General features: G+C 42.2%; 1 long non-coding RNA gene across 1 annotated transcript; it reads right to left on the bottom strand.

Annotated features, from left to right (window-relative positions):
* Nucleotides 1–1,258: 1,258 nt before the first annotated feature.
* Nucleotides 1,259–8,283, bottom strand: LOC309373446. Its single transcript, XR_014170025.1, has 2 exons — nucleotides 8,090–8,283; nucleotides 1,259–1,475 (listed from the first exon to the last, which is right to left on the bottom strand). It is a non-coding gene; the product is annotated as an uncharacterized lncRNA (long non-coding RNA).
* Between the last annotated feature and the right edge of the window lie 470 nt (nucleotides 8,284–8,753).

The raw sequence follows: 8,753 nt of genomic DNA, 5'->3' as shown, positions 1-8,753 counted from the left end.
TTGTGTGCCTTCGTGGTCCTTTTCCTTGGTGGGTGTTGTGAAAAGCCGAACCCTCAGAAGGATGAACTGCAGAAATCCAGTTTTGTTCTGTAAAAAAAAAAAAAAGAGCTTATTGTTTCAACAATGAGCTCGCTCCCTCTCGGATGTTTTCACAAATGTTTATTAGTTTCCTCACTTGTTCAGTGACATCCAGTTATTCAACCAGTGCTATTTTGCAGCTTCAGGAGATGCAGAAAGTGGCAGCCGCTCTCTTGACAGCAGAATCACAAGCTGACATTACGCCAGTCCGTTAGAGTCTGCATCGGCTTCCTGTTTTCCCTCTGGGTACACTTCCATGTGCTACTTTTGACCTACAAAGGCTTGGAAGCAGCACCCCTAAGGGACCCCTTCATTCCTTTTGACACATTGCATTATCTTAGGTTGACCCAGAGCTGCCTTTTAATAATACATTTGCCTGTGCTGAGATAGGATGTCAAGAATATGTAAAGTGGTGCCCTCGAGAGCTCTCTGATGGCTCCCCTTCCCCTGGAGACCCTCCAAAGGCCAGGCATCAGCATCTTTCAGATGTGTTCAAAACCCTGCAGATTTGGACCAGGCTGCAATGGCAGGTGTATGAATTAATGGAACGGAGCTATCAATTGTTAACATGTCTCTATTCAGATTCAGCTGGCTTTTCCTGTATATCTGGCTATGTTTTAGGCACAGGAATTCATTCAGAGCACTTTTTAAAAATGCACATTCCTCGTTTTATTCCTTGTTTTATGGTCGTGGCTTTTGCAATGTTACGCAGCCAATGTCTTTGAGACTGGTTGGACAAAAAAAAATAAAGAAATAAATAATCAAATCCTGCTAGTTTGCATGTATTTGAATCATTGGAGAAGCATAGAGCTTGGACTGTGACACACTTGATACCTCTCTCCATTTTTTGCTTACGATTTTTTTCATACCACCCCGATTTTCAAGCAACGCAAGATTCCAGGGGTTACAGGCACAGAAATCAAGCACGTCTTTCCCTCACAGGCTTCAGCCTGCAGCCTGCTTCTAGCTCACAAACACCTCCACTCTGCCTTTTGCCCTTCTAACTACCAGCTGATTGAGGGAGGGAGGCCAACCAATTGATCTCTGGCACAAAGCCACCTCCTTTGTTACCTTAACAACCCATACATAGGACATTACCAAGAAGTTGGCTGGCTATTCCAACAATTGGATCCTTGCTGGATCCAGGAAATAGAAGGGACTCAGGCATACAGCCTAACCGCAGCAACATCATGTTTTATTTATATTTCTGGTATTAACATGTTTCTTTGAGTAAAACAGTACAGCTATTCCCTTTTACATATGACTTCTGGCTCCACACCCAATTTCATTCCTTTTCAGTCTTGGGAGTAGCTGAAAAGATGGATTCCTCCTTCCCACTCGCATTTCCAAGCCATCGCTTTTGGAAGCTCCACAGCACAGCTGAGCCGAGCTGAAAGCTGAGCAGAACAGAGTTTGAAGTCAGTGCCTAGCAGCTGATCGGTGCTGATTTCAAACTCCCTGAGATCAACAAACTACTGAGTTTGTCATGAGGAACTCCACACAGCTGCCGCTGCAGAAAGAGGAGCTTGAAGTCAGGGTTGCTGATTGGCATTAACTTAAAGTCACTTGGCTGGATTACAAAGGGGGGAAATGGGTCGGTAGAGTGCTTCTGCACGTGCACGTGTGGCAAAACCCCAGAAATATACTTCCAGGTTTTTTTCTCTGAAGCAAAAATGACATGGACAAGAATTGACCAAATTTGGGTAACTAGTAGCCTGGCGCCAAGAGTCAAAAAAACAGAAATCTGTCCAAAAACCTGCTCCGACCATAACGCGGTAAAGATGGAGATGAAACTAACAACAACTGGATCCTTTAGATGGAGAATGAATGACACCCTATTTAGAGATGAAGAAATTTATAAGAAGGCCCAAAAAACATTGAAAGATTACTTTGAGATAAATATGAGAACAGATGTGGAGAAAAGAACAATCTGGGATGCTAGCAAGGCCGTGATGCGTGGTTTCCTAATTCAACAGAACTCCATAAAGAGGAAAAAGCAAAATGAGAAGAAAGCAAAAATTTTGGAAAAAATGAAAGAAGGAGAAAAGAAATTGAGATCTAAACCAAAGTCCCAAGAGATCTTGAGAGAAATAAAATATTATCAGACGCAATATATGGAACTGATGAATCAAGAAATAGAATGGAAAATAAAGCAAATGAGACAAAAAACTTTTGAATCAGCAGACAAATGTGGGAAACTTCTGTCATGGCAACTGAAAAAGAGGCAAAAATTGAACACTGTGACATGTCTTGAAGTGGATGGAAAAATCATCCACAAACCGAATGAGATAAGTAATTGTTTTCAAAGTTTTTTTAAGAAATTGTACGCACAAGGGCCAGTAAATGAACAAGAAATAGAAGAATTTATTTAAAAATATGGACTACCAAAAATTTCAGAACAAAGCAAAATGATCCTGAATGAGAAAATTACAGCACAAGAAATAGAGGGTGCCATTCAGAACATGCAACTGGGGAAATCTCCAGGACCAGATGGTTTGACTGCAAGATACTACAAAGCGTTGAAGGAATGGTTAATACAACCATTGAAGGAAGTATGCAATGAAATTCTGGAGGGGAAAAAGGCTCCCGAATCGTGGGAAGAGGCATTTATCTCACTTATACCGAAAACAGAGACTGAAAAGAACCAGGTTAGGAACTACCGCCCTATATCTTTACTGAATGTGGATTATAAAATTTTTGCAGACATTCTGGCAAAAAGACTTAAAAGAGTGCTGTTAGGGGAGATTCACAAGGACCAGACAGGCTTTCTCCCTGGGAGACAGATGTCAGATAATGTGAGGAACATTATAGACATTTTGGAGTTATTAGAGGTGGACATTAACAGGAAAGCTGTTTTGATTTTTGTGGACGCGGAGAAAGCCTTTGACAACATTTGCTGGAGCTTTATGAAGAAGAATCTCCAAGGGATGGGGGTAGGCCAAGGTTTTGAAAACGGTATAAGTGCAATATATTCTAAACAAAAAGCTAAGTTAATTGTAAACAATGTGGTAACGGAGGAAATATCAATAGAAAAAGGGACACGACAGGGATGCCCAATATCCCCTTTGCTTTTTATATCAGTCCTGGAGGTTTTGTTAAATATGATCAGAAGGGACCAGTTGGTTAAAGGTATTCAGGTCGGAGTCAAAAATTACAAGTTAAGGGCATTTGCAGATGATCTAGTGCTAACTTTGCAACAGCCAGACACTAGTACTAAAAGAGTATTAGAACTAATTGAGACATTTGGTCAAGTAGCAGGATTTAAACTGAACAAACAGAAAACGAAAGTGTTGGAAAAAAACTTAACAATGGAAGAAAGAGAGAGATTTCAGAGTGAAACAGGGTTGGAAATAACTAAAAAAGTGAAATATCTGGGGGTGAACTTAACATCTAAGAATGTGAATTTATTTAAAGACAATTACGAAAAGTGTTGGACAGAAGTAAAGAAAGATTTAGAAATATGGTCTAGACTGAGACTTTCCTTGTTAGGCCGAATCGCTGTTATCAAGATGAATGTATTGCCTAGAATGTTATTTTTGTTTCAGACGTTACAGATCTTAGACAAGATGGACTGTTTCAAGAAGTGGCAGAAAGACATATCCAAATTTGTCTGGCAGGGCAAAAAGCCCAGAATAAAATTTAAGATTTTAACTGATGCAAAAGATAGAGGGGGCTTTGCCCTGCCGGACTTAAGACTCTATTATGAATCAGCAGCTTTTTGCTGGTTGAAACATTGGCTGCTTCTTGAAGATACAGACATTTTGGATTTGGAAGGGTATGATAACAACTTCGGTTGGCATGCATATTTATGGTATGACAAGGTAAAGGTGTATAAAAGTTTCAAAAACCATATTGTTAGGAAAGCACTATACAATGTTTGGATTCGATATAAAGACTTATTGGAAAGTAAAACTCCCAGGTGGTTGTCACCAATAGAAGCTAAGGCGGTGAAAAAACTTAATATGGATTCTAATTGGCCAAAATACTGTGAAATCCTAGAACAAGACGGTGAGAAGTTTAAACTTCAGAGTTATGAGAAACTAAAGTTCAAATTTCGAGACTGGCTACATTACCGTCAGATAAATGAGACATTTAAGCAGGACAGGAAAATAGGATTTCAGAAGGAGAGGTCAAAGTTAGAAACAGAATTGTTAGAACCCAATACTAAGAATCTGTCTAGAATGTATAACTTGCTGTTGAAATGGAATACACAGGATGAAACGGTGAAATCAGCTATGATTAAATGGGCACAGGATATCGGTCATGACATTATGTTTGCTGACTGGGAACAGTTATGGACCACTGGTGTTAAAAAACTATGCCTTAAAAGAGAACATAATGAAAATGATCTACAGGTGGTACATGACCCCAGTCAAGCTTGCAAAAATTTATCATCTGCCCAACAATAAATGTTGGAAATGTAATGAGACTGAAGGTACCTTCTACCAGCTTTGGTGGACTTGCCCAAAGATTAAAGCCTTCTGGGAAATGATCTATAATGAAATTAAGAAGGTCCTTAAATGGACTTTTTCTAAGAAACCTGAGGCTTTTCTCCTGGGCATGGTTGGCCAACTGGTGCCAAAGAAGGATAGGACTTTTTTCATGTATGCTACTACAGCAGCAAGAATTCTTCTAGCAAAGTATTGGAAGATGCAAGAACTACCTACTCTGGAAGAATGGCAGACAAAGGTGACAGACTTCATGGGACTAGCAGAGATGACCGGCAGAATCCGAGACCAGGGGAAAGAGACAGTAGAAGAGGATTGGAAGAAGTTTAAATTATATCTTAAAAACTGTTGTAAAATTGAGGAGTGTTGAGATGTCAAGGGGTAAGAAGTAGAGAAATACAGCTGTAATTATCAAGTTTAAGGAAATCTAATGAAAGGGAACTAATAGATAAACTGACTAAAGGGTTGCTAAAGAACTTTGGAATAAGGATGCAGCGAAAGGGAGGTATGGGGAAGTCTGTATATGTTTAATGTTGTGTATGTTTTTGTTTTGTAATGTGTTTGTCTTTTATTATGTGTTTGAAAAATCAATAAAAAAATTTATAAAAAAAAAAAAACACAGAAATATACTTCCAGGTTTGCCGCTTACATATCCCAAAGTTTACACAAATGGAGGGATACATAAGCGGAGGTACCACTGTAGTCCAGAACAGTTTTATCATCTGATTCTGAGAATGGGTCTCATCGTCCTTTGGGAACATAGCCAGTTTTCTTGCATTCATCTCATTGAAGTGAGTCCTTAATTTGTGCTTGGGAGTCAAGCTATTTAAGCATACAAACAAGCCAAGCACTTGTGGAGATTGCAAGCGGCAGGGGGTTTGGAGAGGTATCTTTCTGCAGTGAAAACTGCTTGTCATAGAATTACTCTGAACAACTGGACGTGAGGCACAGAGGGAATGTTTTGCTCAAATGCTTTTGCAAAGTGATCATCATCCAAGAAGGCAGGGAGAATGCCACTTTCTCCATCAACATGAATGAGAAAGCACTGGGACATTTTTGCTCTCGTCACTGCATCCTGTCAAGACCCTAAGTGAGAGAAATTGCTTCTGTATAGGTAAATCTGGGTTATTAGACAGGAGCCTTCTGGAATCTGTGCTTTTTACACTTCAGATGTGCATGGGGATGTCTCGCCAGTAGCCTCTAGCAGCAACTACCAGCACAATCCAATGACATTATTATATTTGCAGACAGCTCAATGTTTCCCTGTAGGCAGCGTGCAGCTGCAGCTGCACTTCACAGAGTGGGCCATTCCTGCACATTATCAGATAGTAAGGCATGTGTGAGTGTCTGGAGTCGGTTGGAGGATGGATGGCGGCTAACAGATTGAGATTGAATCCTGACAGGACAGAATTACTGTTTTGGGGGGACAGGGGGCGGGTGGTGTGGGGGACTCCCTGGTCCTGAATGGGGTAACTGTGCCCTTGAAGAACCAGGTGCACAGCCTGGGAGTCATTTTGGACTCACAACTGTCCATAGAGGCACAGGTTAATTCTGTGTCCAGGGCAGCTGTTTATCAGCTCCATCTGGTACGCAGGCTGAGACCCTACCTGCCCGCAGACTGTCTCGCCAAAGTGGTGCATGCTCTAGTTGCACGCTTGGACTGCAACCACGTAGAGCGCTTGGACTACTGCAATGCGCTCTACGTGGGGCTACCTTTGAAGGTGACCTGGAAACTGCAATTAATCCAGAATGCGGCAGCTAGACTGGTGACTGGGAGTGGCTGCCAGGACCATATAACACTGGTCCTGAGAAATCTGCATTGGCTCCCAGTACATTTCCGAGCACAAATCAAGGTGCTGGTGCTGACCTTTAAAGCCCAAAATGACCTCAGACCTGTATACCTGAAGGAGCGTTTCCGCCTCCATCATTCTGCCCGGACACTGAGGTCCAGCGCCGAGGGCCTTCTGGCGGATCCCTCATTGCAAGAAGTGAGGTTACAGGGAACCAGAGGGCCTTCTCGGTAATGGCGCCCGCCCTGTGGAATGCCCTCCCATGAGATGTCAAGTAAATAAGCAGCTATCCTATTTTTAAAAGACATCTGAAGGCAGCCCTGTTTAGAAAAGTTTTTAATATTTAATGTATTGTTCTTAACACTCGATTGGGAGCTGGCCAGAGTGGCTAGGGAAACTCAGCCAGATGGGCGGAGCATAAATAATAAGTTGTTGTTGTTGTTGTTGTTGTTGTTGTTGTTGTTGTTGTTGTTATGCACGTCTCCATTCTTCTTTACTGCTCTCTCAACAATATTGCATCTTGCTGAGACGATAGCTGACCATGGAGTGGAGGAGGGGGGCGGCTGTGATGATGTGCCAGCTTTTCTGGTTTGCCAGTGCCTTTGGGTGTCTTGCCTTCATATCAACTGCTGGCTGTAGGTCTTGAGATCCCTAAGTGAGGAGGCTTCTGTATGGTCCCTTCTCTGAGGCACCACTGCCCATGTGTTCAACTTTTCCCTCTGGGCCCAGGCCATAGAACTCTCCAGAAGGAAGCAGAGGAGGGGTCTCCATTTCTACTCCCTCTTATCATTCCTGGATGCTCAGAGTGAGCAGGCAGCAAGAGGAGGAGCTCCGAGATCAGGAGACCTCAGGGATGGGCAATAGGCCCCCTGCAGATGTGTGGCTTTCAAAAGGTGCCCTGCAATGGCTACTCCTGACCCCGACCCTGTTCATACCAGGTAGTGTGGCACACTCTGCTCCAGCTGTCCCTTGCATACATTACATAAGAATGGGAAAACTGATGTATATTTAACTCCAACAAGTATTTGAGTTTTAAATGTATACTTTTACAAGGGCAGCAAGATCAAAGAGAGATAATACTTCACTGTCTAGAAGAACAGTATCTCCATTTTTCTCTGACTAGAGAAGTATGTGCGATAGCTCCAACCGGAGATTGCTTGTGGATTACCTGGGACCGTAAGATCCCAGATTTTAACTAAAAGTTAAAACCCACGCTATGTGTTTTCAGATTTTGATAACCCAATGGGTACAAGCCGGAAGTTTCATTTAGGCCTGTAGACTGCATAAATAATTTAATTACCAAAGAAAGTTAGAATTAAAAAAAATAAAAATCTCAGCATTTCTGGAGCTGTTTGAAGAGTAAAGTGCCATATTATGTCAGTACACAGCATGCAGCAGCAACTCTCATCAATTAGAAAGCTGTTTTCTTTTTCACCAGTGATAGGAAATGTTTTATTTAAAATCACACAGGGAGCTAAAATCAAAAACATAAATCACCTGCTATAGGCAAGTACTATCATTTTCAGCCTGCAAAAATTATGGAATAAGAATGGGCACCCCTCAGGCCTCTGGGCCAAATGCAGCCCCCACCCCCAGACTTTCTGACTGGGCCTCAGGCCTATAGGCCACCCCCCTTCTCCCAGGGCTGCAGCCTTCACTAGCCCTGCTTTGCACCCGAGGTTTTTTTGCCTGGTTGGAATATATCTTTCTATGCATGTGTAGAAAAGTAGCCTACTGTAAGAAAGTAAAACAAACATTTGTTTCTCCACCTACTTTTGCTCCCGATCCCACCCACTTCTGGCATGTGGCCCCTAGAAGGTTTCCCGGAAGGAAATGTGGCCCTCAGACTGGAAAAGGGCGCACCCTAGATGTAGGATATCAGGCAAAGCTAACGCTGGGTGATTCTGAGCTTTGGAATCAGAGCCAAGATTTAGAAAAGATAAAGAAACAATTGAGGGGAAAAACAGCTGAATCACAGAAAGGATAAAAGTCAGGAAAAAATCAGGGCTGGGTCATGAGTCTGAAGTGAGTCAGGACCAGAAACTCTAGCCAGCCTGCCCATGAGGTGAGATGATCTGGTCACCTCAACTGATCTTCTCTGCCACCGTTCACCGCCTCCTCCTCTTGCACCCAGCTGCCTCCTTTGCAATTATTGTTCTCAATGACCACTTATAGAGCAGCAGATAACTCGGTTAAATTAATGGAGGAATTACGGTATATCTGTTAAGAACTAAGAAAAACTTTCTCATAGGCTCAACATACAGAGGCTTTTAAAAAAGGAAACAAATGGTCTAGAATTTGTATAACTGGGTTTAGAAGAAGCAGCAGCATAGCTGTCAACTTTTCCCTTTTCTTGCGAGGTATCCTATTCGGAATAAGGGAATTTCCCTTAAAAAGGGGAAAACGTTGACAGCTATGAGAAGAAGACAAACTCTAT

This window comes from Podarcis melisellensis (genome assembly GCF_964234715.1).
Source record: "Podarcis melisellensis genome assembly, chromosome: 1".
NCBI lineage: Eukaryota > Metazoa > Chordata > Lepidosauria > Squamata > Lacertidae > Podarcis > Podarcis melisellensis.
This window is presented reverse-complemented; position numbering and strand designations above follow the sequence as displayed.